A 24,004-nucleotide genomic window follows, 5' to 3' on the forward strand; every position below is an offset into this window, starting at 1 on the left:
GACAGCAGTTTTTGATTCTTTAAAATCCAAAAATTCGGGCAGAACCCCCTCAAAACCCCCAGACTCCTCGATTTGCATCCGTTACCCACCCCAACTCCATGGCCCACACCTAGTTCCCCCTCTGTGCTCTACCCGGAGGAAGTGACCGAAGCATTTGGTACAATTCGCATACGCACACCGAAGTAAATGACTGGACACGCTTTTAAGCGATGGAGATCGGGGTCACACTGTCCGGCGATTGGCCAATCGAAGAAGCGGGTGGTGGGGAGGAGGGAAAAAAAACCACCGAAGTTGGATTTGGAGTTGGAGGAGGCTGGAGAATGGATGGGGAGGGTGGAAGGGGGAGCGATATTGAGGAGACGGTGTTAAAGGTGGTGCGGGAGACTCCGACACGAGAATAGATAGACAGACCTCTCGACTCGACGCGGTCGGCTCCTTCGAGGGTCGCCCAACACATTCACCGACCTCGGGCCGCGGAGACGCCAGCATGCAGGTCAGCACCATATGGAGAATCGGCGACACAAAACGCCTAGAGCTCGTGCAATGGCGTGATCTATCCCTAAATAGCCCATGATTAGGAGGCTGGGGCGGAGTTAGGAGGATTGTCACAAGGGTCACGACCCCCCCATCTCCAATTTCATCAAACATATTTTATACGGATGAGTCGATTCCAAACGTCGATTCTCGATACCACCGATTCTCGCACACGGAATCGAGAAGCGATCGCCTGATGTCGATTCCGATTCCATCGATTTCAGCTGATCCATTGTGTACAGTAAATGATTAAGTTCATATTTCTATCTAAAACAGTTTAAGTTTTTACTAAAGCTGAGGATATATAACTATAATGCTATACCGCTATTTTTAATAAATATAATTTTTGGGCCACTTCATTAACTCTAATGAACCGCAATTTCGAGACTCCCTCCTATTCCATGGCATTAAAATATTCAATCATATGCGTTAAAATTGGGGATGAGTCGATTCCAAGTGTCTCGATTCCACAGATTCTTGGGAAAGGAATCGATATCGAGAATCGATCGCCAAACATCGATTCCGATTCCATCGATTTCAGGAAGATAAATATATTGAAAATAGACAATATGCTTGGGGCATAATGACCGCCACACACCTGAGCCATTGTCCACGGAACATTATTAAGTTAACAATTTATGCCTGAAACTGTTAAAGTGTTTATTATTTACGTAAAGTTACGTCGATAAAGAAATCTTCCCCACCGAGCCATTCTCACACAAGTTTAAAATAAGAAAACACGTTAAAATAAGTTACCGCCCAATTTTCATGAGCTAGTGACGTAATTGAAGTTCTGGTCCATGTATTCGTCCTGGGAGAACCTTTTATTGGGAAAAGGAATAGAACGCTCAGCAACGAACCTCGCGAGGTTCGTGTACAGGGATAAGGAGCATCTGAGAAGCGAACATTCGCTCGATAGGAGTTCGTGACGTCATCAAATTATAAGCGAAAGGGTTATGGTCGGCGATTTCTCGTCGCGATGAAGAATCTCAGTTTTTACGGTGAATGACTAGAATTAATTCCTCTTGGGTTTCCAACCAGGTACATGTTGTAGGCCGACGTTTCTTTGAAAGACTTTCCAAACAGGAAAGACATTGATATCCAGGTATTGTATCCACATACATATTGCGATCGTTCATTATTTACATCTATAAAATTAAATAAAGAATTTATTCGCATTGGTTTTTCTTGCCTATTAGAATTACCTACGACCGCGAAACCCTCCGTATACGCCAGTGGCGTAGTGAGGGAAGGTTGGGGGGTCTGGATCCCCCCCGAAATATAAAAACACAATTACTATGCTTAATCATAAAAGAAAACAAAATATTGAAACATCATGAATTCATAAATATTTCTATGAAAAATGAAGTTTTTCGCAACGCGGAATTTTCTTATATGCTGGTGGCCGGAGCTCCCAGCCAATGGGCTGTCTTCTCCGGGTTTCTTCGAATGAAGTTTTTTCGAGTCTGAAAATTTTTAAAATTATTTTAAAACTTCCACTTAGTACTGTTTTCAAAAAATTTTCCTCGAACCCATTGGTTTTGGACCCCCAAACGAATTACCTGGCTACGCCACTGGTATGCGCCTATGTATATTAACATGAATACCAAATATTTTATCTCGATATAGAAGGCTCGATGCACATTAGAAATAGTTTAGTATCCTCTTTATACGAAAGGACTCCGCCATCCCTTAGACGTTGAACTCCCTCCCATTCCTTAGGTCCATGCCCTTCCAGGATATCAAACGCTCGACTTGACGCAGGCCAACGACATAGGAGGGAATGAGAGGAGAGGACAGCACAAACGACATTGCGCATTCCCGAACGAAGTTTTGTGGGAGTCAAAGGCGGAGGATGGCAGAGAGAGAGCGTGGGGAAGGAGCATGCAGAACGAGTCGAGAGAAAAACGCGATGGAGACGGCAAAGGGTGGGGATGCATTGCATGGTATCCAGGGAGACCAACCACTCGGGATAGACGAGGAAAAAACTGGAATTAAAGGTTAGCGGGAAAAATACGGGAATTTCCACAAGTTACAGGGGAAATTTCTATTAGAAAAAAGGAGTCAGGTACATCAGGCTATGGCAACGCACACATTTATTGGATGCATTTTAAAGTTACCATCAAAACGGTCTTGCTTGGACATCCGGCCTTTCTGATGTTTTATTTAATACTCTAGATGATTTAGGACATTAAATAGTTTAGGCTGGATGAAAATGTACGATTATAATTGCCTGATAAAATTAAATTCAAAATAGGTTATATGGCGAAAACGAATAGTTGATACTCGCTCAAAGCTCACGTTTAATGAAGCTCAAAGATAATTTTTTTAGAAAATTAGTTTTCGTGGTAACTGCAAAAAAAATGTTTGCGTTGAAAAGCTCAGTTAGTAAAGAGTTGCAAAAAGGACTTAAAATTGCCTCTCCTAACACCTTCTGAAGAATTGCAAATTCCTCTTGATACACTCTGTATATTGACATTTTCTTATGTAATACAACCTAGATATTGAGTTTATTAAGTTGAAATCTTTGAATCTTATGGGGATATTTTCACTCTTCCATCCTGTATCACTTAATGAACATTCTACGGCCGTGCAGTATTAGAATAAAATAAATTCCCAGAAGCAATTGCCAATAAAAGGCAATTGCGTTATTACCCAATCCCTTAACTTGCCCACGGCCTTGGGGAATTCCCTTTATTCAACTACTCAATAAGTGTTTCAACCCCATGGATTGTTTACGTAAGGGTAGATTTCATCCCTGTCTAACGCTCACGCTTGTAAACATCACACTATCAAGGCAATGAGGGCGTGGTAGTTCCTTTACCTGGCAACCACGCTCTCCATGGATTTTTGCTTGGGGGTGTCAGGAGGCTTCACAAGGGATATATGAACTCTTGACCTTTCGTCAGCACTGAGGCGATCCACATACTATTCTACCATGCTACATTTTTTCCAAGCACCCTGAACATATAATGTGTTCCTTAAACTCTGTCGCTCACCCTGAATTGGTATACAACCTAATTTGCACAGAGCAGCACACGCTGAAATTATATGACTAATGTGTGCATTTTGAAATATGTGTATCGCTGTTCTTCATGAAACATAAAATTTAACAAATGAGGGAGTGAGAAGCCTAGGGGTACAAGTAATACTTTTCTAAACAGAACATAAATTGATAGAATTAATACACCAAAACTTGGTGGCAAAAGTATACGAGTGAGACTTAGTTCTATGCAGACATCGAGTTAAAAAAAAACAAATGCACAACTCAAATCATATCTAGTCAATCTCGTTTGTTTCCTTTACCTATTTTCTGTACCTATCCCGGTTTAAAAAAAATACACTAATGCCCCTTGGCTTCTTAACCCCCCAAATATCATAGCGACAAAACGGAGAGATAATGGCTGTACTCCGCGGTAACGGTGGCCACCCTGGGTGTGGTATAACGTTATGTGTGGAGGAGTGTTTTTGATGGGTTTAAGTGGGAGAGATTCTTCGAGACAGCTTTTACGATCACGGGGGTAGACGACCATATTCAGGAGACGCTGAAGGGAGGAGCGTAGTGAAATACGTATCATTCCGAAGAAAACAAGCACGAGTCATAAAGCAAATTACGAGCGGACGTTTTCCACCCCCAGAGAAGGCACGCACCGACGAGGCCTCGAGAACAGCAACGCAAAGAATTGACTCAAGTCTCAGCGTTTTCGTGAGAGGAAAAATAAGGAATGCTTGATGAGAAGCTAAGCATAACTGGAAAACAGCGATGAAAGTGTACATGGTTCTCGAGCCTCATCAAAATCTCATTTTTTCGCTTAATTACCTAGATTCTTTATTCGATTACATGTATGATCTGCTCCGGATCTAGGATAGGGCCTCGGGGGTAACCTCTTAGCAGTAGTCAGGGTCCGAAAGAAATAACCATTTTATCTAGTGTGAATTCAATAGCCAAGGGTGGGGGGGTTTATATCCCCTTTCTGGATCCGCCACCGTACAACATTATTAAATGCATATGATTGAGATATCAAAAAATTTTCATCTTCTAGAGGAATATTAGTAAATTTTAAATTAATAAGGTTTCATTAATAAAGTAACTTTGTAATTCCACTATCAATGACTATAAATGCAGGAAAACTATAAATAAAGATTTCAAAGTACACTAAACATCCTGATTTTGACTGTTATCCTCTCCGTAAGGGTGAGTTAATCTAATGTATTTCAAACGCTTGCATCGATAGGTTCTACCAAGTGATATGAATGAAATAATTTCGACTAAGTGCTTCCAAAAATTACAAGTACAAAAGCGTAATCAGATAATAATGAAATACACATAAATCTACCAAAAAAAACGGAATGAAGAAATGAAACAAGTTTTTACGTTTTCCAAGTTTTATTTTCACAAATTCTAAAATCTGAACGCAATTATCAATTAACATTTAAAATTGGATAGCTTCTAAAACCAGTAGTCGAGGAAAATTGTTGATAGGTTTACCGATGCTTCGAAGAAATGCAACAACCTGTTACATGGCAGAGTCTCATACGCTATACTGTTACTTAGTTAGAGGAAATAGTCAATGACATAAGATAAAACCTATTATCTACCATTCTATCAGAGAAAAAATTACGTCAAGTTTTTTCCACTCCAGACTGATAAAATAATTATCATGAGCCTTTGAACGCGCTAAAAATGATTTTGCAACAACAGTAACAAAAAGTAAGCGAGGAATTAACGCAGACAAAGTTCGCAATGAATCTGGTAATGATCCACACATCTATGACAGCTATGATATCTAGGAGTAGACATCTATCATTGATATCTTTAGGAGTAGACATCTATCTTCCATAGATGTCTACTCATAAATGTCATCTGCAATAATAAACAAAAGGAAGAAATAGAAAATTAGAATTATGGAAGCAGAAAGTAAAATATATCAGTCTTTGCTCAGTTAGGTATTTTAAGTAGCCACCATCGGAATTAGCTAGGATGTCACTACGTACAGCAAAATTTAACTTCTACATATAACACTATTTCGTGGAAACATATCTAAAAAGTGATACATTTTAAACGGCAAAGATTAACACAAAATATTACGGAGCTTATATATTTTCAATCTCTTTACTTTATCCCTTAATTCCTCAGCTAGAGACGAAATGAAGAATACACTATTAAAAATTATCGGCTACTTTTATAACGCACTTTATTCCCAAATTAAACTTTGATCATAGAGATACGATACAGGAAAGTTCTCAGAAAACAGCTGAGAACACATTGAATTTTTTTTGTCAGATAAACGTGACAACGTAGCTTGATGTCAGCGGATTAAAAGGATCGATGAGCAAACTGTACACTCCACGCAGCAGGTGATAAAAGCACACGTCAATAGCTATTATTAGCACCACGTTATACAAACTTAACAACAAAATCAACACCATTTAGGTTGTACAAACATTTATTTATTTTCATTCCTTTTTCTAAATTGTAGATTTCATTTAAATATACGTGGAAAAAATTTATAACATTAGCCACAATCCTGTGGCTGAGTCTAAAGGCCTGGTTACACGGTACATTAACACGTGCAAGTTAATGTACGTTTGCGTGAATGATTTCGGTGGACCGGAACGGAACATGTACGAATGCATGAACCAAATTAGAACAGGTTCTATTTTCCGTTCATGCATTCGCAAAAGTTGGGTGGTTACACGGTGCATTTTCGTGTTCATTCACGCGTTCATACATTTAGACATTAACCCGTACGTGTTAATGTATCGTGTAACCAGGCCTTTAGACTCAGCCACAGGATTGTGGCTAATGTTATAAATTTTTTCGGGCCTTAATGTTCGATACAAAAATGAATTCCTGCGCCAAAATAAGTGGAAGGAGAAAATAGGGAATTGCATCACGCGTCTCGCTGAAGCCCCCTTTTGGGTATATAATTTACACTAGATAAAAAGGTAATTGTATTGAGTTGTTATAGTATATACGGGAGCAGGGGCGGATCCAGGATTTCTTTCTGGGGGGGGCACAAGCAAGGCCGTATCAAGGATTTTGTTCAGGGGGGAGGCACAACGATACCTCGTAATACAAAACGAACGCAATGATAATGGGACCGCATTAAAAATCTTGCATATTTTTTAGGGTCTGGGGGGGCACGTGCCCCCGTGCTCCCTCCCTCCCCCTAGATCCGCCTATGTACGGGAGAGTAGAGCCCCTTAGCCCCCCTTGTCCCTATCCGCTGCTGCACGTTTCTAATCTTCATCACAGTGTTTAGCTATAGCGCTAGGGGAGTCAGATAGTTTGTGCATCAGTTAATGACGCTGATCAAAGCGGATGTCTAGCACGCGAGTGCAGCAGAGGAAGCCGGAAGGAGGAGGGAAAGGGGGCTGCGTGTCTTTTCTCCGAAAGGGCGATGCGAGCAGACTGGGAGCATCAGGGAGGGTAGGGGGAAACGGAAAAAGGCTGAAGCGGTTCGTCTGGATGATGTCAATCCTAATTGCACGCACTAACTCCACCTATACACGCGGTGCATTCCATTCTCCTGTCGGGCTGCTATGATTCCCTCGAAGCTTACCCTCACACTCAGAGCACCTCATGGAAGAAAACCAGATATCCAATGTTGACGTGAAAATCATTCGATTCCAAGAAACGGGACAAAAATTAGATGCAGCCGAACAGTGGGAAATTGTGAAAAATAAACTGAAGAATAAGAAATAGTTTAGGTAAATTTATTATTTTTCATACTTAACCACAATTACTCAACCGGCTCAAGTGAGTCGAGTGGAAGTCAGTTTCAAAATACGAACTCCAAATTAAACTCATCTGAGTTTTAAAGTGAGTGCAGTTGGGATTCAAAATAGAGTCGGGTTCTGCAACACGGCCCTTAGAGTAAATGTGGACAAGAGCGATTTTCGACTTCTGCGCATGCGCCCAAGATTGAATGGGCCATAGCCGAGATTCCACACGTGATGAGCTTGATTGGCTGAATGCGACCATAGAGTTAGTTTTCATTTTTTTTAACTTGAGAAGAAGGAGAAGTATGAGGATCTTAATAAATTCTGTCCATTGCTAATTAATTAGTCATTTATTCTGCAGTGCATTTGCAATATATTTTTCAAACTGATGTCTTCCATCCACAGATGGTCAGATACGGAATAGCTTGGCTTCACTTTGGGAGGGTATGCCATCATTTTATTGTTCTTGAGCTCAGCGTCAATTTTTATCATCAATTATCACAGCATGTAGTTAGTTTTCAATGAATTTCGAGCGGCCATTTATCTGTTTCCGGTAACCTTACCGTCAGTGACTGCAATCCGCCGACCAGCAAAGCTATCCTAACACGCGCATTCATCATCAGCGGAGAGGACCGTCTAGCCCTCCACGTTGGGCGATAAACCCAAAATGGATCCCTCTAAATCAAGCGGCTGAATTTCAAACGGCCGAGAACCAGAAGCACTCACGATATGATTGGAGAATTCCCAGTCCACCATGTCATATGATGCAACTAAAGAGAGTCCCAGCAATCTCCACTTCTGTCTCTCTTGCGGAATAAATCGAAATAATGGCATAAAGCCGACGCATCATTGGTGAACGAAATGAAGAAAATGATACAAACATTTTTAAGTCAATAAACCTCTCACAGGAAATATAAAGCCATGAATATCTAATATCCTAAGCCGATGGATTTTCTTCAACCGCCGACTCGTGATAATCGAACTCCTTTGATATAATACGATTCGTATGATATTATAATACACGGTCATTGTAAAATTACTTTGACTGTGATTGGAACGCTGTAATTTATCATTCAAATGAGGCGGTTGTTCAGTATTACGCTTGCTATTTATTGGACTTATTTTATAACTCCTTTATCATAACTCCTTTGGGTTTTCTCCTTTGAGATTACACTTAATCATTCAATTAATTTTTTTAAGAAATACACGTCTTTTATCGTTTTAGCACGACTTTTTATTACCTTAATATGCTAACTAAATACACTAAAGGGTGCGATTAGCCAACAAGGTTCAATTAAGTATGCCAATAAAGCCATTGAATATTCCAATCACAGTCAAAATAATTTTCCAATGACCGTCTGTTATAATATAGTACGAATTACATTTTATAAATGACTTCTCATGAATGAAATTAGGCATGAATGATGCTTAACCAAGGCGCAATTCATCAATACAGAAATACGTCCCATGAGCAATTTCAATGCGAAGTATATGTATGTACCAACGTATCACTAATAAATGCAAGCTAGATAAATGTACATTTAGATTTCAGGCACATGAATACCAGGGCTAAGACAAATATATCGATTCACAGTGATAGGTTGAGAAAATAACTATACAGTGCAGGCTAAAAAGAACCAACAATTATCAGGATAATTCAAATAAATACGTAGAAGGATTATAATTACAAACACCCTGTAATTTACTTCAGTTTCATGCAATGAGTAATTATCTGCTGAAATTCAAGTACAAATAGTTCTTTTTCACCATGTCAGACTCCATTTTCCCGGTTTTTTCGTCCAATGGGTTGAAGAATATACCAGAAAAGTTGGGAGATTATATCAAGACACAAAATTTTATAATTTCTTAATTTTTCATAGTACTGCATAGTTTAGCTACTCAGAGAAAGAGACAGATATTTACCAGCCAGTCAACGTATTGAATGGCGATTCAATTTCTCAAATTTGACCGCATGCTGAATTAGCACAAGGTAAAAGCGAATAAATCTCAAGACTTCATCGACTTCGCAGACTACTCTCATGAACGGAATAAATAATTTTTAAAGTGTCACGGAAAACTTAGCAACCAAATACCCTCCTGCTTCCAAAAGATGACGAAAACTGACACAACGGTCATGAACAGAAAGGATAAGGAACGTTAGCTTTTAAGAAAATACGAGAAATTGAGGAATACTCGCCCTTCGTACTGGCGCGCTTCAGGAACCAACTAAAAGAAAATACTCCATCTCCGCCCCAGTAAGGGCAAAGTATGAAATAAACCCGAATAAAAATACAGAGGTCAATTTTCAATTTAGGGCGTTGTATTATTCGGTCATCAACACCTAGGCTATGTTCTCATTGAAGGACAAGTGACTTTTGAGCTCAAGAAGTCGTTTGAGCGAAAGGAGGAATGGATTGGGCTAATCACGAAGTTGACATTTTCTTGCTCTTCGATTTAGCGTGATGGCACAGCGCAGGATCCCATCTGACGAACTAAGGCGCGGTGTGATTTGCCGCTTCAGTTTGCATTCTAGATGTAATTCCTTTTTCAGTATTTATTTCTTTCATCATGGAATGTTACTCTCGATAAGAACCATGTCTCACCATAGGATAGGGATTTATAGCCTCAAAAGTCAACAGAAATATGCAAAAACATAGCAACAATGGCAAAAATAATATATGAGTGGTTTGGAAGCCAAGGGGTACAAGCGATTTTTTTCTCAACAGAGTAAGGTAAAGTTAATTGTTAGAATAAATTCACAAAAACCTGGTTGCCAAGGGAAACGAGTGAGTCTCTGTTCTGTGCAGACATCGAATGGAAAATCAAATGCACTACTAAGTATATAATTGATCTCGTTTGTTTTCTTTACCTAATTTCTGTACCTAACTCTGTATAGAAAAGAGAAATCACTTATACCCCTTGGCTTCCAACCCATTCATTTATGACTCCGGTGAAAATGGTGAAAAATCTTGATTGATACATCGATTCGGATAAAGATAAAATAACCATATATAATACGTTCGCTCGTCATTTACGCCATCTCTTAAAAACTACTTGAACGATTGCAACACAGTTGGGTGGGATAATACAGAACCCACATGTTCACTCTTTTCCTTCATAACTTGGGGCCCTGGGGCTCCTAATAGTGGGTCCTTATCCTCCCTCATATAATTGGAGTATCACTTAAGAATGATAATAATAGTAGCATTTATTTACCATAAGAGCAGATTGTAATACCGTAAATGCTACCTTTGGAAAAAAACAGACAATGACAACCAAAATATACGACAAAAGACGCAAGCCTGATATTCTTCCCAGAAACTTTGATTTCAAAAATTCAAATTCCCATTTTTTACGCATTTTGGAGCCCAGAATTTTAGTTTTAATCTTAACAACAGATGAAATTGAACAATTCAAGAAATTTAAGGAAACAAAAACGTAAAACTAATATAAACTAAATTTTTTGACACAATTTGGGGGGCTCATGACCCTTATTACTTCCTCTTAAATCCGTACCTGCCTATAACTGTAGGCGCCGGATCCAAAAAACGAAGAAATACAGAAGTTTTTCTTCTTCAAACTGAGAAATAATCGGTAATTTAGGGATAAATAAGTTCAACAGATTCATGCGTTATATGGTGAAAGTTCTACAAATCTAAATAACAGATGGTAGCACTTGTCCACAATATTTTAATGCGTACGACGCCCTCGCACAAGGTCTTGTACCAGATGATGGCTCTGTGAGCCAAAACGCGTCGTACGCATTAAAATACTGTGGAAAAGTGCTACCATCTTTTATTTAAATATTTAGAGATAGATGTTATTTCAAGATAATTTTATCGTCTCTTTAGCTAAACCTTTAAATTTACAATTTGAAAATACAATGGATTCTTTTAATCACACTCATGCATCCTTTTCGTTTGTACTTCTTCTTTTGCCTTCTCTCGGCTATAATTATGAACTGACGGAACCATAAACACCATAATCAATTATATACTGGAAAGTTTATCTAGAGGATTATATTATGAATGATATCAAGGAGCTGCTGACGCTGAGTGATCAAACTAAAATAGTGTTTAATTATAACATTTGATTGGCATACAAAAATGATTGAATTATTTCAATCCATCTTACGAACTGGAAGTGTAATTTTACGATCAGTTTCGACCTGGAATTATGCATGAACAGACACAAGAAGGAAAGCAAAGAATTACACACTCACACGAAAGTCGAAAATACACTAGAACATGCATTTAAGGACAAGGTAAGCTCAAGTGAAATAAGCCAATATGTTCCATACATAACTTCATCCATTCACACAATGCCATATGCGTTATCGCACATATTTTTTAATCACTAATTGATTTAGTACAAGAAGAATATTACTTTGGAATTTTTTCAAGACGGAGGATTTATATCATTTCTCAGTCGCTCTCTTCGATAACAAGCGATGAAATCCGACCACTACGCAGAAAACCTCTTTAAATTGAGTCAAGGAAAGATAAGGCCAGACCCCCAACATCATTTGAGAAGAGCCGGGGATTTTTTTCAGGTCGAGGTTAAAAAAATAACACGAACTTCTTTACTTGTTATGAAACGACACTTTTTTCCTCCTCCACGCAATTGTTTCGACACCAAATAAAGAAAATAAGATCGAACCTACACGACGCGACGTCGCGATCATGAATGGAACGAGACTGGTAGGCATAACAACAAATTTGTTTACAAATTGAGTGTTAAGGCCTGTTTACACAATACATTAACACATACGGGTTAATGTCTAAATGTATGAACGCGAGAATGAACGCCAAAATGCAGCGAGTAACCACCCAACTTGTGTAAATGTATGCAGAGAAAATAGAACCTGTTCCAATTTGGTTCATGCATTCGTAGATGTTCCGTGTCGGTCCACAAAAATCATTCATGAAAACAGACTAACTCATACGTGTTAATATATCGTGTAAACCGGCTTTTTTAGTGGAATATGCGACCAACATTTTGTCGTTGCATTTGAAGCAAATCTATGCTCTGTCAGGCTATCTATATTCTGTCAGGTTTATGGGAAATGTTTTGTATTCCTTTTAGTTCACTATAAAAACTTTTTTATAAAAAATTATTTTCATCATGTATTATTGAACAACGATACGAAGAGTGTTTGTTTTTAATGGTGAATCCACGGTGGAAGCGTCAAAAAAAGGTTATAACCAGGAATATTACAATAGAGGATCTTCAAGTCGGCCTATAAATGTGTTGTCACCAACCGCGCATTTAAATGGGTTTACAAAAGTCGCCACTCGCGTCGCTGACGGACAAATTGATTTGAGCTTCAAGGTGAAATGAAGCATATTTAGGGGTATTAAGCGAAATTTATACACATAATCATGTGCTTCGTTTCTTTTTAATGCTATTCCTCGCAACGACAAACATTGTGCTGCAAAATATTGGAAAAATATGGATCGCATTGCACTCTACACCGCGCCGCGGACATTTTTGAAAACCGATTAAAATGCGACCGAAGTGGCAACAGAAATCAACCTTCAATGGGATGGAATTGGGCCTCCTCTATGCAGTCAGTATAACTGCGGCGACGCCGAGTTTCTCATCAAACTTCCTTCCTACCCTCCATCGTGGCATAAATGACCTTAGAAGTCGATCGCCTCCTATAAATCCCATACGGCACATGACAATATCGCACGGCCCTCAGCTCAGGTGGGTGGTTGACCGAATAGAGAGAATTGGAGCGGGAGGGCAAAGACATCGCCTCTGACCGCTGAAATCAACACTCCGAGAGAGAGCAAAGGTGTGACAGGAGAGCCTCCATTTTTTTCTCACGCGAATGAATAATGCGAAGCGATCGTGCAGAGGTGCAGGCGTCACGCAATCCCCATCCACTTACAGTCTCATTCACAATCCACACCTCTCCGGCCCGCGTTTCAATTGAGTCGATCACACGCCAACGACCGAGACAGTTCGGATTTCTTACCAGCGCCACTGCTACCGTGGAAATGTGAACTCGCAAGAGAGAAGCTTTTGGTTGAATGGATCAGAACGGCCGCGAATATAATTACCAAAAGGTCTAAAGTCTATAACACGAATAAAAACTCTTTCGTACAATATTTCGTCCCTATTGTTGAATATAACAGTGTTATCTGGCATCCTTATTACAAAGTACATATAAATAAAATTGAGAGAGTACAAAACAGATTTTTAAGAATAGTAAATTTCTACGCTGGATTTCATGCTCAATACACCCCATATAGAGAAACTCTTCAAATATTATATATGGAACCTTTACTGGTCAGAAGGAAACTTAACGATCTGTTGTTTCTATATAAACTATGCCATAATTTGGTATATTGCACTTGTCTTAATGATATTAGTTTAAATTGCTTAGTTACCTCAACAAGAAATTGCGACACTTTCTTTGTTAAATTTTGTAAAAACAATATTGTTTATAATAATTTTGTCACAATGAGGTTATTTAACAGTGCATCACATGTGACTAATGCTGACATATTTTATGATTCTTTTGACTCATTTAAACGAAATATGTTAACATATTTGCTGTCAATACACTACCTATCGACTTGATGTAACTTGTATATGATATGCTACTTTTGTTGCACTATAATTGTAACTGTGAATGTATTAATTTTCTTGTAATTTTCTATACATTTAATATTTGTAAATTGGGTTTACTCCCGTAAAATAAATATTATTATTATTATTATATACAGCATGCATCGGGCAACTAAATTAATATCCGACCTGCCTCGGTGGTCTCTGGTTGGAGTCCCGCCTGGGGATGGGTGTTTTAGAATGTGCTGTCAAATTATATTAAAATGATCGTAACTGGGCGAATATGTGTTCGTTACAGATATTATTATTGTCACCACCACCATTATACGTCAACAATCTTAAGATTGATTTGACGCAGATCTCCATTCCTCTCTCCTATCCGCTAGCCTTTTCATAGTGACGTCTTTCTTCTCTTTTACATTCTTTATCACCTGTCCTTTTTACCAATGTAACTCATTCGGGGCCGTCCCTTGCCCTTCTTCCCTTCCACCTGCCCTTCCACGATAGTTTTCATCGGGCCATCGTGTCTACTAATTTGGCCAACTAAGTTTTCCCGTCTTCTCCTTAAGGTTTTTAGAAGACTCCTCTTTTCTCCCAGTTTTCAAAGCACTTCCTCATCACTTAATTGGTTGACCATCTTATCCTCATCATTATTATTTCACAACACCCGAAATACACTCAACAGATTATCAACACCCCAAGAAATATCTAATATTTTTAGAAAATGCTTGCAATCCATATTTAAATGAGATGGTAACATAATAACAATAATATAGCTCCATATAAAAAATTGGGAATACGTCCAATTGCCAAGGAAGTTAAATAACGGGGTAAAAATTACTATATACAATAAACTTAAGCAGAATGCAAACAAAAACAAATAATCTAGCTATTTCTAAAATTTTAAATTTAAACGCGTTCTTTGCCTTCTGTTTACCGGTTACGATTAGGGAGCCATTTCATTTAATCTCAATGAACCTCCGATTTTCCACAGGCGTTTTATGGCTATGCTTGTGCTTAAACGATACATAACTTCTTACAATTGCAAGATAAAATCAGGAAAATGATGGAGCAACAGGAGACCATAGAATTTCGATACACTACCGAGAAACTCCCACGTAAGATTGATGCATATTCCCTTCAGGGGCTTAATTGCCCATTTTAACTACTGCAAACCGCCACAAGCGATTTTCAGCAGCACTGCTGTTCACGTCTCCGTGGGCGGCGCACTACGCTGTTTAAAAACGCGTAAAAATATCTTCCCATCAAGGCATGAGCATTGCGCTTAACCACGGCAGCTTGAACAGGGAAAGTATGTTGTGCAACGCTAATGACCTAAGACACGTTTTAATGCTAAACAGCAACCCACTTAGCGAGCATAATTCGAGGTAGCGGTCCATATTTCACTCGGTACAATACCTTTCGTCGACCCAACTCGGATAGGTGCCGATTGATGAATGACGAAAAGTCATGTCGTTGAACGTGAAAGTAAGGTAGCATTAAAAAATTCGTAATTGATGATGCGAAAAGAAAGAGTCATTAAGAGATCTAAACGTAGCCTTAAGGCCTGGTTACGCGATACATTAACACGTAACTACGGGTTAATGTCTAAATGTATGAACGCAAGAATGATCGCCAAAATGCACCGTGTAACCACTCTACTTGAGCGAATGGATGCACAGAAAATAGAACCTGATCTAATTTGGTTCATGCGTTCGTACATGTCCCGTTCCGATCCACCAAAATCATTCACGCAAACGCACATCAACTAGTACATGTTAATGTGCCGTGCAACCAGGCCTTTATGATATGAATAGGAAAAAGTTTAGCACATAGAATAGTCCTAATTTTAAGATAGAGGTAACTAAAATGTCAAAAGAATATTCTTAATTAACCCTTCGAAGACCGAACTAACTTACCTACTGATTTTTATTATTTTTTGCATATCCTCATTATCTTACGCCTTATTAAGAATTATTACGAAAGAAAACCCGAATAAAAATTTTTAAACGTGTTTTCAAGTACGTTCCCAAATTGGAACACACCACAAAAGTTCGATATCACTTCAAAAATAAATATGCACTTGACCAATAAACAAACAAGTTTAACAACATTTTATACATTGATCTTATGAATAAATGAGCATTTGTTACTGGAGAGCGTATTTAGGGAAAAATATCGAATACACCGCGTATTCATTACAGAGATGATGAAAATTACCAATTTTGAAACGGTATAATTAACGAACAATGTACACACATTTCATGCGATTCACTTCTTTAAAAAATACTTCCATACTTTATTTGCACAATAAATGCTATAAAACAAATCACAGATATAAATATTATTTTCATGAGTTTTTACAACTCTGTTCCCAAATGGGAGCATTGGACTAAAAACGCTTAAGAATATTTTATTAAGACCTCTATATGAGTGAGATTTTCTCTCAACTTGAGTCCTAGAGTTGAATTATTTAAGCAAAGTAACGATATAAACAACAAATGGTAATAAATTTTTTTACATCTTACATTTAAATGCACTAATCCACTACCCCCCATGGTTTTCACTCCGTACCATTTCCAAGGAATTACAATAGAGTGTCGAATCATGGTCGGTATTGGAGTTTTAAATTGAAGTGTGGAATTTGTGTGTTGTGCGTTTATGTTTTATTATGGATGTATAGCATTCCCACCACGCCAAGGCTGACAGAATTTCATGACTGACACGATGAAGAAAGTTTTAGCACGGAGTACTGAAAAACTTCAAACAGTAGGGCAAAGAGCAGATTAACAATTAAATTAGCTATTATTAATATTTTATTGATGGACGCATTCAAATAAACGCGTGAAGTACAACTATAAAAAGAAGCATTTTTCATTAATCTCGATCAAAAAGGTTTTCTGTAAACGTATAGCGATTCTGAATCTAATCATGATTAGATTATAATCATTCGCAGAAAATTCCTTAGATAACTGAATATTTAGGGCAAGCAATGCATCCAATTCGATTATAATAATTGAATCGTGTGAAATTTAAACTGCGACAAACCACGGTGAATCCCCTACGCTAGATATATCTCCAAAGTTAAAGCCAAAGATTCATAGGAGTTCAAGGTAACAAAGGAAAAGTGGAGTTGAAATTCTGTCCATCATCACCAAAACTATGAAATCATCCATTGAGAAGAATGAACGAAAACTTATCATCTAAAAATTAAAGCACTGAAGGAACAAGTGACTTTGTACGCAGTCATGCGCACGGGTGCAAAGTTAAATACACCAAAGGATGAAGTTCGCCATGAAAAAATATTTGACTTAGCCGGGATTCGAACCCGGATCTCCCGATTGCCGGTCAGGCGTGCTACCAGTTACACCGGTCGGGAGATCCGGGTTCGAATCCCGGCTAAGTCAAATATTTTTTCATGGCGAATTTCATCCTTTGGTGTATTTAACTTTGCACCCGTGCGCGTGACTGCGTACAAAGTCACTTGTTCCTTCAGTGCTTTGAAATTCGTCGCCGCAGACCAGCGGAAAATAAGGGTTTTTCTCCCCGACAGTGGCTTAGTAAGCACGACCCTCGCCACATGTGCCACAGTGTGGACTTGTGACGTCAACATCTTGTTCGGTAAAACCCATCCCGAAGTTCGCTCTGAGAAGATGGCTTGGTGGTGTAACTGGTAGCACGCCTGACCGGCAATCGGGAGATCCGGGTTCGAATCCCGGCTAAGTCAAATATTTTTTCATGGCGAACTTCATCTTTTGGTGTATTTCTCTAAAAATTACTAAAATAAAGAGAAATTCCACTAACTTTACAGCACCAATATCAGTTGATAACAAAGTGGGAGGTCACTCATCCAAAAAAAAATATCAATGACTTTCAGCCCAATTTTAAACTGAGAAAATGTAAAAAAAAATCCCGCAAGCCTATGAAAATAATCTGAAAACCTTTGCCCCGAAGAATCAATAAATTCCAATGAAACGACCCATGTAACTGAAAAGTCATAAATGATCTAAGCGATGAAATTATGAATGAATGGTCAATGATGAATTTCTTCGCCCCGAAGCTAACGAAATAATGCCTTCGGAATGTGTACATGGAATCGTTGCGCAGTAGCGAGAAATATCCAGCTAAGTTAGTCATGTGACACAAAAGCCACAGCAAATTTTAAAAAATTAACGCAACATTAAAAATCAAGTAAAATTTTTATTTTCGTTAATTAAATATTACCTTCTGAATTTATCAAGGAGGTGGTCTGGTAGCGTAGTAGCGAGAAATATCCGACAGTTAGTCACACACAATTACCCATCTATATAAAATCACTGCAAATGTAAAAATAAATGAACGCAACAGAAGCAACTAGCCATCATTTTTTTGGGAAAAACAATACTACAGAAGAAATTCATAGCAAAGAAGAAAACGTAGTATTATTTATCCCTAAAAAAATTATCGCTAGTTGCTTCTGTTGCGTTCATTATTTTACATTTGCAGTGATTTTATATAGATAGGTAATTGCGTGTGACTAACTGTCGGATATTTCTCGCTACTACGCTACCAGACCACTTCCTTGAAAAATTCAGAAGGCAATATTTTATTAACTAAAATAAAAATTTTACTTGATTTTTAATAAAGACGTTCACTCATTAACCTCACGTCTCAAGCTACCAACATAACTTCACACTTATGGGATGCTAAACTCAATGCTTACCTAGCGCCACCTTTAAGCGGACATGCATATGTCCGACTCGCTCACGAGCTATCTCAGTTCAGGAAATAAAATTACTTGATTTTCTAGATTTCAAAACCATAAATTATACTCTCATTGTCAGACTCTGACGGCACATTGTAAAATATTGGGGATTAGGTTGTTGTGGTCGTGCAGTGTGTTGCTTTCCACCCACTGGACTCCGGTTCAAATCCCCGCGGTGAGAGAGCATTTTCAGAGACTGCCCGATCCCTGCTTCAGTGTTCTGTGGTAGACAAATCAAGCGCAACACTCCGTCTGTCGGATGGGACGTTACGCCGTGGTCCCCTCGGCGCCTTTGCTAATGCCGACGCTGGGTTTCTCTCCATCCTTACTTCCATAACATTCCCTCATGGCGCAAATGACCTCAGCTGTCGGTTGCCTCCTTCATATAACATATAACATTTTTTCAAAGAGATGACTGAATGCAATCCCACCGAATGGAATATGGGAAAAACTATCGGGACTGCAACAGGGTCAGGGACTGGAATGCGCTGCCAACACTTTCAAAACCCACTCGTCCATCGTCCTCAGGGCTTATAGCAACTGTTTTTAGCGTGCTAAAAACAGTTTCACCGAGATTCAATTTATTTTCTAAAAAAGTGAGATGGAAAATTACACGAGGTATTTCCTCGTAAATCTGAGAACAAAATTAATTATTTATTTTTAGCGTTCGCTATTTCAGCATAATTCTCACAACTCAATGATGATGTCATATAACTTAAGCAGATTACCAATCTTAATTACAATTTTTTGTCGAAGACTTTACTGCGATATACGTAATGAACTGCTTTGTCTTCAGAGCGAAGCCGAAAATTTTCCCTTACGAATCTTCCCGACGACTGAACAAAAGTAATGGTAATTTTAAGATATTTAACTGAATCTGGCGAATTAATATTCACTCACTTATGCGAAAGCAGCTCCTGAATTCGACCATACAAGGAAAACGACAAGCCGAATGCGAAATAAAAGTTTACTCTCGTACATATTGGAATTATTTATTTTATTAAGGCTATTTTTAAATTACAATTAGGAATATGTGTGCAAAATCAACAACATCTTACCCAACATGTAATTTAAGACGCGACGTAATTCCTTTTAGAGCTCAAGCCAGCCTCCTAGCTGCGATTCGCCTCTTCATGTGCCTACGACACCAAATACACGGACCATTAAATCAAGTCCCTAACGTGATTTCAATTGCAAATGAGCGTACTCCATTCCTCCCAAACAACCTCGTTTCTTCACTCCCTAGAATTACCTCACCCAACAACAACTCACAACCGTTTTCTTCAATCGGCCGACAAAGGGTAAACGATGGTAGCGAAGACCATGGTAATTGGATAAGACCTCTCACGGAGGTTGGTTTGCGCTGCGCGAGTCAAAACATGTCTCTCGTGTAAGTCATTTGAAAAAATGTTGCTTTCACAGATAATATCCATGAACGTTAAAAGCTAACATTTTTATACATAATTGATGATTAAATCCTAATATTTTAAATTTAATCTTTTTCTGGCTGTCTGAGCCGGCCATTTTCACTAAATTAATGAGAAAAGACTACAAGTACACCACTAATTTACAAATAAACAAAAAAAATAAACACAGACCATGGTAATTGGATGAGTCTTCTCACGGAGGTTGGCTCGCGACTGCGCGATTCAAAACATATGCTTCTCGTTCGCATTTCGTGTAGGGACGGGATTAGAAAAAATGTTGCTATTACAGACGATATCCGCAGATGTAAAAAGTAAAAAATTAAATGTAATGTTGATAATTAAATCCTAATATTTTAAAGCTACTTTTTCCGACTGTTTGAGCCGACCGTGGCGCCATTTTCATTGAATTAACGATAATAGATTACAAGTACAGCATTCATTTGCGAATAACTCAAAAAGTAAACGCACATTCAACAGAAAAAATAGCGAAAAATTAACTGTAGGTAGAGACCGTAGGTAGGTAGAGAGTGAGGTAAAGTAGGTAGAGAGTAGGAAGAAACGAGGTAGTTCTCAGGAATAGGGGTGTTAACAGAAAATAAAAAAAAAGATTAAAAAAAACGTGGTTTTTCAAACACTATAAAATTCACCCAAAAAATTAGATTTTCATTACTCGAAGAATGAAGTTTTTTGTGAGAGTAGAAATGAGTTTACAAGAGACTGATAGGTGAGTAAGGATTGGTTCAAAATATTAATATCTGAAAATAATCGGCACCCACGCTTCATTCTCCGAGAGATGTAAAGCTTATTTCTTTACTTTTTAGTGAATTATGTGAAATACGTAGGTATGAAAACATTAGCTGATAGGAGAATTAATAGGGGACAGTGGCGTAGCCAGGAATTTTTTTCGGGGAGGTCCAAAACTAGGGTGGGGGGGATTTTTTGAAAAACAGGGTGCTTAGGAGAGGGTTTTTAACTAATTTTTCACTTTTCATGGTAAAAAAAAACACTTAATTTTGCAAAGAAATCTTTTGTAAAATCATAGTTTTTCAATATTTGGTTTTATTTTGCGATGCAAAGTAAGTGTGCTTTTATATATCGGAGGGTGGGTCCGGACCCCCCGAATCCCCCCTCTCGCCACGCCACTGATTGGAGAGCTGCGCCAAACCAATATTAGGACTGTTAGCCAGCGATAATGATGATGAAGTCTATCATTCGGTCGATGCTAGAAATAGTGCCTACCAGCACGTTAACTTTGGATTCATTCAAGAACTCAAAGGAAAAGAAAATGCTGTCATCAAAAATCAGTCGAACATATCTGCAGAATAAAGAACACACTACACGTAACAAATAGGCTATTTCTGAAATATTGAAAAGCGGGTATTACAGGATTTTATTCCACACTGAGATCCAGATAGCATAAGTTCGGAAAATTGCAATTGAACTACACTCGAGTTACACTATAGACCACGTAATACATGAATTCAAAGCCAACCGTCCTGGAAACGGCACAATGGTTTCGAGTATTCACGAACTTCCAGACACGATGAATGGAGACTTTATTACCATCTCCGCACCTATAAGTTGAGAACGTAAAGTAATAAAACTGTATGTGAATTCGAAAGCGCGAAATCACAAAAAACGTCCACCCGGTGATTTAGCGCCGGAACAGAAAAATAAGACGACGATACAGAAAGAAAAATGAGGAAAAATAGGCGAATTGCTTCCCCGATATCAAAGAGCTAACCGTGTTGCCGCCCGGCCGGAGGGAAATTCTTTAGTACATCGATAATGTCAAGCCAATATAACCATCTACGGTTGGCACAACAGAACAGCTGGCAGGCTGTTCCCATGCCGCCCTCAAAAGAGAGAAATCATCCGTAAACATCTTATGCAAATTTACGAAGGAATCGGAAATTGCCAGTTGTTAAAGGAGAAGATTGGACCCAATGCGGCTCCGATGGTGTATCGCGAGACGTTCCCAGTCGGACACGGCCATACGGTCAAGCCACACCGAGAAAATCGTTCGGTGATGACACAAGCGAACAATTTATTCCGGTTTACTCATCTAACTTTCGCGAACATGCGTTAAAAGCAATTCTGCGCAGATATTCCGAACGTAAAACCGTTTAGATTACTGCCCGAGGTGAATTTCTTCGCATACTTGATTTCCCAGAGCAAAGCCAACAACGAAGGAGTTTATCAAGGATAAAGAATGTGTTAGCATATAGCAGAGTTCAAGGTCAATTTCCCTCTAGAACACATTATATTTACGTACTTACATACTTATTCTGGCACATTGCTCAAAAAATGCCTAAACAAACGTCTACCACAGTCAGGACTGATATTTTGGGGGAATCCAAACACGATGGTTGCATGAACTCTTTTTTTAAGATAAATAGTAACTCCGAGTAAATACCACTAATTTTTCATTAAAAACCATTGAATTGATCAAGGAGCACCCTTTAGGATTTAGGAGGATACTATTTGCAGTTTCACGCTTTGACATTCCTAGGACCGAATGGTTAATAAATACTAACTGGAATTTTACCAAATGTTTTCATTACCCTTCATCGTCATTATAAATCACCAATCCCAGGACTATGTAGCCACTCATTTCTCCTGTCGACTAATATTTTAATATCTACATAATTCTTCTGATTAACATACTTCATCACCTGTACACTGTATCTCAAACCTGGCCTACCTCAGCCGTTCTTCGCTACAACTTGTACTTCGACAATAGTTTTCATTGGGCCCTCGAGTATCGTAATGGGGCAAATTATACAACTGCTTATTCGACGAGTAAATTCGAAATTAAAGCGAAACTTGAAGCTCGTGCGTGGTGGAAGGGCTCAATATTAGCAATGATAAACACTTCGTTACTTCAACAATTTATTTAAAGATTACTACCGGTTTCGGCTGCTACGTAGTTATCAAGTACATATATAAATCCTATCCTATAATTTTTATATTCATCAGATGCGACATATGGAGTATATTTCTCTATGGAAGCGAGGCTTGGACGTTGACAGCAGCAGAGAAGTCAAGAGTGGAAGCATTCGAAATGTGGTGCTACCGAAGAATGATGAAGATAAAATGGATTGACCGTGTGAGTAACGAGGAAGTGCTAAGGAGAGTGGGAGAAAAGAGAAGCCTCCTAAAAACATTAAGCAGAAGAAGGGACAACTTAGTTGGCCACATTTTGAGGCACGATGGTCTGATGAAGACAATCGTTGAAGGACAAGTGGAAGGGAAAAAGGGCAAGAGACGGCCCCGAATGAGTTATATAGGACAGGTTATAAAGGATGTAAAAGAGAATAAATATGTAGCTATGAAGAGATTAGCGGATAGGAGAGAGAAATGGAGAGCTGCGTCAAACCAATCTTAGGATTGTTGACTAATGATGATGATAATTTTTATGTACTTAATAATGGCGTAGCAGGCGAAACCGGTAGTAATTTTTAAATACATTGAGGAAGTAATGAAGTGTTTATCATTACTAATCAGTAAACTCGCTTTTATCACAGTTCACCCTTACGTCTAGAGGTCGACCTACCCAGTGGCGCAGCGAGGGGAGGTTTGGGGGATAACCCCCCCAAGAACTCAAAGAGAAATTTTAAATTTAATTCATTTTACTTAATTGGATAAATATTACTGATAGAATAGTGTAAGGATTAATAAAAAATATTCCTCAGAAAGCCGTAAAACTCACAATTTTGAACGATTTATCTTAAAAATTTTCTCGGGGAGGGCACCCGCACCTACCGTTAGGTTAACACCAAACTAAAAGTGCCAATGAAATGTGTTTCATATGAATATATTTTTTCCTGCGTCCAAACGGCCCTCACTTTGTGAATGTACTTCGTAAAATGAGGGTTTTTTCAAAAGAATCCAGACTCTTAATGGAGACATCAGATAATCCAAGATCAAATTGACGGATACGGTTAGAAAACGGCCATCCGGTGTACCATCTAACTTACCATCCCAAGAGTGA

General features: G+C 38.6%; 1 protein-coding gene and 1 non-coding gene across 3 annotated transcripts in view; one reads left to right on the top strand and one right to left on the bottom strand.

Annotated features, from left to right (window-relative positions):
• LOC124159088 (leupaxin) overlaps positions 1-24,004 on the bottom strand; it is a 575,831-nt gene that overhangs the window by 499,493 nt on the left and 52,334 nt on the right. The gene's annotated exons all lie outside the window — the stretch shown is intronic.
• Trnaa-ggc lies at positions 17,495-17,566 on the top strand. Its single transcript has one exon. It is a non-coding gene; the product is annotated as a tRNA-Ala (tRNA).

This window comes from Ischnura elegans, chromosome 5 (genome assembly GCF_921293095.1).
Source record: "Ischnura elegans chromosome 5, ioIscEleg1.1, whole genome shotgun sequence".
Taxonomy (NCBI): Eukaryota; Metazoa; Arthropoda; class Insecta; order Odonata; family Coenagrionidae; genus Ischnura; species Ischnura elegans.